This window comes from Papaver somniferum, unplaced genomic scaffold, assembly GCF_003573695.1.
Source record: "Papaver somniferum cultivar HN1 unplaced genomic scaffold, ASM357369v1 unplaced-scaffold_57, whole genome shotgun sequence".
NCBI classification, from domain to species: domain Eukaryota; kingdom Viridiplantae; phylum Streptophyta; class Magnoliopsida; order Ranunculales; family Papaveraceae; genus Papaver; species Papaver somniferum.
The window spans coordinates 814,321-821,424 of NW_020648415.1; positions in this window are offsets into that span (position 1 = coordinate 814,321).

Below are 7,104 nucleotides of genomic sequence, written 5' to 3' on the forward strand. Positions count from 1 at the left end.
CATCTTTTTTTTTGAGTTTGAGCTTGAGCTTGAGTTTGTGTAAAATCATTCTCATAATCTAAGAAATCAGCCATTTCTGGATCATTGTTGTAATTAATTGATGTATATTTTCCTAGGTTTTTAGATGAAGATTGACCCTCCTCATCCATTAAATCAAAATACAAGTTTTTTTTTCTCACTTTCCCCTTTTCCTTCTCCAAAAAAAACTTAACTTTTTTCTCTTCCTCAAAATTTTTTATCTACACAAATTTATAACTAAATTATCTTAATCACTAATCATGAATATCAATCTCTAATCAAAATTATTAATAACAAGTCATTAGTATTAACACTAATACTAAAAGGGCAAATTTACCATTACCAAAAATATTTGGTTAAGGGGCTATTTATTTTACTATTTACAACCAGTTTTTGTCTTTATTCAGTATGCCCTGAAAGTTTTACGTATGTCCTAAAACAAGGTTCTTAATTAAGGGACAACCAATTGCTAGACCCATAAGGAGTGAAAAAGGCCCAACAACTATACTATAGAAGAAGTCAATAGTTATAACACGTTTGGATGCCAAAAGCAGAAGTTGGAAACAAAACATTTTTGCTTCACAAAATATAAACTTCTTGCTTCGAAAAGTTGTTATAAAGTCTGATATACAAACTAACTTCTTCCGATATATATTCATCTTAAAAGTTGCGGACTCATTTTTTGACTAACCTTAAACTTTTTTTTACAGTTGCAACTACTACTGTACTTGCAAGAGTAAATAGTAAACATCGTACAAGAGTAAATAATGAAAGTTAGGATCAATGTAATTAATATCGGATATCGGTTTATCTCGGCCAGGACCGATACACTGGTACGACTTTATATCAGGGATATTATCGTTCAAATATCGACATAATATCGGTTCCAAATTTATAGACTATAATTTTATAGCTACCATCAATTTTATCAAAAAACACAAGAGTAACTTCAATAACTTTAAATTTCACTACCTAAAATGATAAATAAACAAGTTCTAACTAGAAACAGGATAGTAACTTCAACAACTTAAAAGTTTACTGCCTAAAATGGTAATTAAACAAGGTAAAAGTTCAAACCAAAAACAGGAGAGTAACTTCAACAACTTTAAAGTTTACTACCTAAAATGGTAATTAAACAAGGATATTACAGTCTTATTCAAAATCATACGAGCCACTATTGATATCGTCATCTTCAGTAACTCCATTAGCTCCATCAAGTAGTCCATAATCTGTGTCTAGCATCAATTGATCAGTATCATATCCATCATACTCAGAGTCGGTTGGGTAAGTAGACTTACTTCGAGAACTACATGCACCTCTACTACCAAGTGGCCGACTTTCTTCACCAAGAATATCTTGCAAATCATCCAAAGTTACATTATCACCTTCTACCGCCAAGTCTTCCAAGTTCTGTGGATCCAACCATTCATCATTTTCATCATGCTCATCAAGAAAAATAGGATCACTTAATATCCCCGATATATCGGCCGATACGGCTAATATCGGACGATATTATCGCCAAAATATCGTATCGCCGATACAATGCTTATCCTACCGCTCCAAGGCCGATATCCGAAATATCCCCGATATATCGGCCGATACGGCCGATATTGACTACACTGGTTAGGATGTAATAAGTAACTCAAAACCCTAACCCTAAAACTCATCTCATTCCACATACAAATGAGTCAAAAAGTATGCACACAACACAATACCTTCTGGGTTCTGCACTTTCCGCCGCAAGGTGAAAACCCTAAACAAAGAAATTCAGGTTTTGAGATCCGATCACAAACTCTATTCTCTACATACAGAAATGAAGAAAAGGAAAAAAGAAATTGTTCATGTACTGATTTGATCATTGGTTTGACCGGACTCGGAATAGATTGCTGATAAGACATTGGAGCTCCCCCAAACAAGATTTCGTAAAGCTGTGGCCCAGTTGGTCTTGTAACGTTTGGTTATCGTAATTAAAAAGTGATTTTTCGGGTTTTCATTTGCATAATGCCATCATTTTGAACCAGATGGTGAAACTTAAAAGAGAGAATCGGGGATAGAAAGGATGAACGAAAAGGTCAAATTTCAATTTCACTAAGGTGATTCTTCTTTATAATCAAGTGCTGTGTTTATCTGATTTTGTATGAGACCGGAGGTTCATTCTGCTTTCAAATTGATTACTTGCTTAAACTTTATGCGTCTGTTCTGGAACATGAGGTTAACTTTGAAGTTCTGAATTTGTATAACCAAATTATCATTGCCTGTATGTCTTTTGTGATATCTGTGTGTCTTTGCACTGTGTATCAGTATGTAGGATCAAGGAGAAGCTAATTATACACCTGAAGAGACATTGAGGCTAATGCTAAAGAAGAAGCGGCCAACAGAGAAGTAAGAAAACAAGCAAAGCAAATAGCGTAACTGTAGACATCTGCTTTCTCGGTTGAGCAACCTCGGATTACAAACTCATGAACAATTCAGCATTCCACTGAGTAAATGAGACGTTGAACTAACATTTAGTGAACCAATAACAAAAGGATTGGGTTTCTTTCCTTTACATGGTTCATTGCTACTCCAGTCCTGTGGGTACCCTCTTTGACATTCAGATATCTTGGGATTAAGATGTTTGTGAGTTTGTCTAATATATAAAACGTTTTCTAGTTTTTATATCTCAATGCAAAGTTGAATTCTGCTCCTTCAAATGTTAAACCAGTTCATTGGGTTCAGTATCTCCTAATTTGTATCTTAAGAACCTTGCAAAAATGTAACCAAGTTCGTAAGAATTCTGAATGACTAATATAACTTGCCGCGTAGTCAATTACCAAAAAATGCATTATGTAAACTTCCATTTGGTAGTCGTATACTCATATACTAATTGGAAAATGTTATCCACTGCAACAAAATGCCCAACTGCCCAAGCAACCTGGGGTATCATAATGCGCTTATTTCGCGTAGAAATTCTTTTCTTCCTTGCATTCTATTTGGAGATGACTTCACCACGACGGCCCTTCCATCAGGGAAAACCCCTGGATAGTAGTATTTCATCAATAAATACAAGCCTATAAACTTGGTCATATTGTAAGAAGATCAAGTGTAAAGTTGTATCATCGTTAACCCTCCCAGAGGTGAATCTGGCCATTCGGTGTGAAAGTTAGGCTTCATTGCCCCTTGACTTGAAACCACGTCTCCAAAAAAAAAAAAAAAGGAAATCATAAGAAATCAGAAACCAAACAAAAAATGAAATCATACGGAATCAGAAACCAAATAGAAAGTGTATTTGATTCGGAAACGGAAATCTTTCTTTTTATCGGTTAAAAATAGGAATCTATCCACCACGAGTTTTAGCTATAAATAAGACGTTCCCATGCATGCATGTCGATTCTCACAAATATATTTCGTACGTAGACAATAAATAAATAAAGGGAAAATCATATGAAATCAGAAACCAAACAAAAAGTGAAATCATACGGAATCAGAAACCAAATAGAAAGTGTATTTGATTCGGAAATCCTTTCTTTTGATCGGTTAAATATAGGAATCTATCCACCACGAGTTTTAGCTATAAATAAGACGTTCCCATGCATGTCAATTCTCACAAATATATTTCGTACGTAGACAAGAAGCAAGATCAAAAACTATGGCAGCAGAGAGACCATCGGGTAATATCAAGCAAGACGTAAACTCAGAAGCTTGTATAGATAACAAGACATTTAAGGTTGATGGAGATGTTAACAGTGAAGAATATCGCTCGACCTGGTACTTGCTACTGGAAAAGAGCTTTGGTTTTGGAGATGTTAACAGTGAAGAATATCGCATAGAAATTGTTGACTCGACAATTTCCACCGAGGTTACAAGTGAAGAACACAAAGACAAGAAAAATAAGTTTTCGTGGTTGTTTAACAAAAAAAAAAAGCTTTCGTGGTTGTTTAAATTCCTAGGAGGAGTTGTGATTTTTATATGCATAGCGGCCTTGTTAGGTGGAGCTTACTATGCTACTTATTTAGTGGTCAAAGTGATTAAAGATGTAAAAGATCTATCAAAGAGTTTAATAAGTTTGGCCGAGACCCATAAAAAAGGTTTTCACAAAACTTTGTAACCGTTGTTGATAGATGGAGACAGATAGGATTGATGCAGCAAGAATCTGTGCATGAACCTGCGGCACTTTTTGTTGGCTCCATAATTACTGAGGCTGATTGAAGGAGCATCTGAGAGATAGGTCGAAGTCAGGGAGCATGATGTGACCATCTTCCCGGACATGAACTTACGGCTTCAACCCAATGTTGCAAGGCTAGTTTTTATACCTTTTCTTAAACGTTTGTCAACCTGCATGATATAACAGTTCAGTGATATTTAGGTGATTATTCGACCAGAACTAATTTTTTGAAACTCGGGAGTATATTGGAAAGGAAAAAAAGCGTGATTTGCAAAAGGGAAAGCATGTAAGTCGCAAAATTCAACAACCGAACAATAAAAAGAAAATACAACCTCTTTGACAAAAATTTGTCCCAAAACATTAGCAAGGAAACTAAGCAACTCCGAAGTACAGAACTCTTTGCAATTATCAAATATGTGTATGGTTAGTCAAGTGAGTAGTTCCGTGACATCTCTTGTCCTTTGCCCGTGCCCATCATGAAACAGCAGTTTCAGGTTATCAAAGTTGACACAGAAAATACCAAACTCCGGTTGAGAGCCGCAATAATGTTAGAGGGGACGGGTTTTTAGGGATAAATAGTTAAAAATAGTTTTATGTTTCTTTTACGAGAAAAAGTAGGATATTTTTTACTTTAAAACTAACTTTCCAATAATGTTGAGAAGGAAAAGGGGCCACATACCTGTTTAATGTAGCCCGACCACATCGTAGCTGAGGCGAAATCAAACTGTATCAGATTATGGGCCTCTATAAGAGACATAAGCCCAAACATCTTATAGAGGTCCATACTCGTAACAAAAGCTTCTCCACCAGGACCACCACGCAAAAGTGGACAATTTGCGAGACATTTCTTCGACTCCGGTAACACTTAAAAATTTTCTGAATCTTGATCACAGAAGTTAGCTGATCTCGGAATTGGCTATACAGTGAAGTTCACTATTTTAAGTGTCACGAGCTCTGTTCATTGAAAACCTAGCACATGGAAAATGATGTACCACTCTAGCCGAAGAAGTACGAAGACATCAACTAACATATCCTAGCCAGAAGAATGCCACACACAATTTAGAAATTGGTAATTGATTAAACATCTGAACATAACACAATACGCACACAGTAAAAGTTCTGAAAAAAGATGTAAAACTGTTACAAACAGCTTCTAGTCCCAACCTGAAACTGTGGTCAGTGCTGGTGCTTCATTTGTACATGTAAAAGGACTTCCCTGCTGACATTGTAAACTGGTTCCCCTTGCTGGAGTTGAGATAGCATAAGGATTCCAAGCTTGATGGCGCATGGGCGTCCGCATACCACTAAGTACTGGTGTTTCTCCTACTTGGTCTCTCGTAGGAGTCATATATGGGTGTAATGGAGTTTGTGCACGATGCACCGGTGTCTCGCATCCAATACCACGTCGAGGTGTTTCACTGAATGAAGTGAAAACTCCCGCATCAACAGTTATCTCCTCGCGTTTAACTGTAACGGTTTCCATCTGAGACTCCGCATTACAACACCAGAATATTGTTACATTGCTTGGACATTTTGTTGCAGTGGATAGTATTTTCCTATTGTAGTACAAGAGTACTAGATTTTGTGCCCGTGCTACGTCCGGGCAGCTTCGCAAACTTGGTTCACCAATTCAATCTACAACTACAAACTACAAATACAATGCATCACTGCCTCTTTCTTTGATTTGGTAAAGCTCGGCTTCGCCTCGCCCAAGTCCCCATAATTGGTAAAGCTCGGCTTCGCCTCGCCCTAGTCCCCCTTTGATTTGGTGAAGCTCGGCTTCGCCTCGCCCAAGTCCTTTAAATTGATTGGAAGTTGTTGCAAACTAACCCTAGAAGAACTTAATAACCCAAACGGGAATGCATCCACGTCGTTCTTGTGGAAGCTTGGCGACCTTCGCATTCATTAGGAAAAATTAACTTGACCATTCAGCGGCAATATCATTGGAAAAGCAAGTATCCGTTCATATCCTTTTGGATAGTGAACACATCTTTAATGTATATGTGGTTAACACTTACATTGTCCATTCAGTCAGTGCCAATATCATTGGTCAAGTCCTAAGTATATACATAGCCAAGGCATGTGCATTAAGAATGAAAAGTTAATGCACATGGGTTTTTTTCCCCGTTCAGTCACTTCTAAGAGATTATGCAACATGTTTCTTTTTTCTTTCTCTCGTAGTTTTTTTTCTTTAATATGAAAATCTAGATTTTGAGAATCTCTTTTCTCCATAGCTTCATGTAATTGCTTAAGATCCTTATTGTACTATTTCTCACGCAACTAACAATATAGGAGAACCATGTTGCATAGTATTAGGAAGACTATAACAGTACCAAAAAAATAACATTCTAAATCACTTCTTGTTGCTGACCTTGGTCACCATCGGCGTAATTACTTTATTCTTTCTAGTGACACTGGAATTGATGCAGGGGCAGTAGTGCATCAAGAATATTTTCAGGCATGTCAGTTTGCAAGATCTAAGGTATCTAGAGGGTACATATACAGAAAATAATTGAATGAATTGAGTATACGTTAGACATACAGGTCTTCAATGAAATCTTCTCAAGCCATCAGAAAAGAAATGAAAAATAAAGTAAAAGATTTCAGGTTAGACAAAGACCAAAAGTACATATAAGAACCCAAACTAAGAACATAAATCACAATATACGAATCCGTAGTAGCCTAGGACGGAGCACGATGGTAGAATATAAACCTTTACGCATTACAATTAGTAGAACAGTATGCTGAGATGCATATATAACCATCATCACTTGTCTTACAAACGTTTATCTTAGGAGATTCCATTTCAGAAAGGTCATACACGAAAGCCGACTTGAGAGTGTTTCTTTGAAGAATCTTTCTTCCCTCTTCAAATTTTACTTGCACCCGTTCTTGTTCTTCTTCTGCCTGTGCAGCAGCACCAGCCTGTCGAAGTCGTTCGG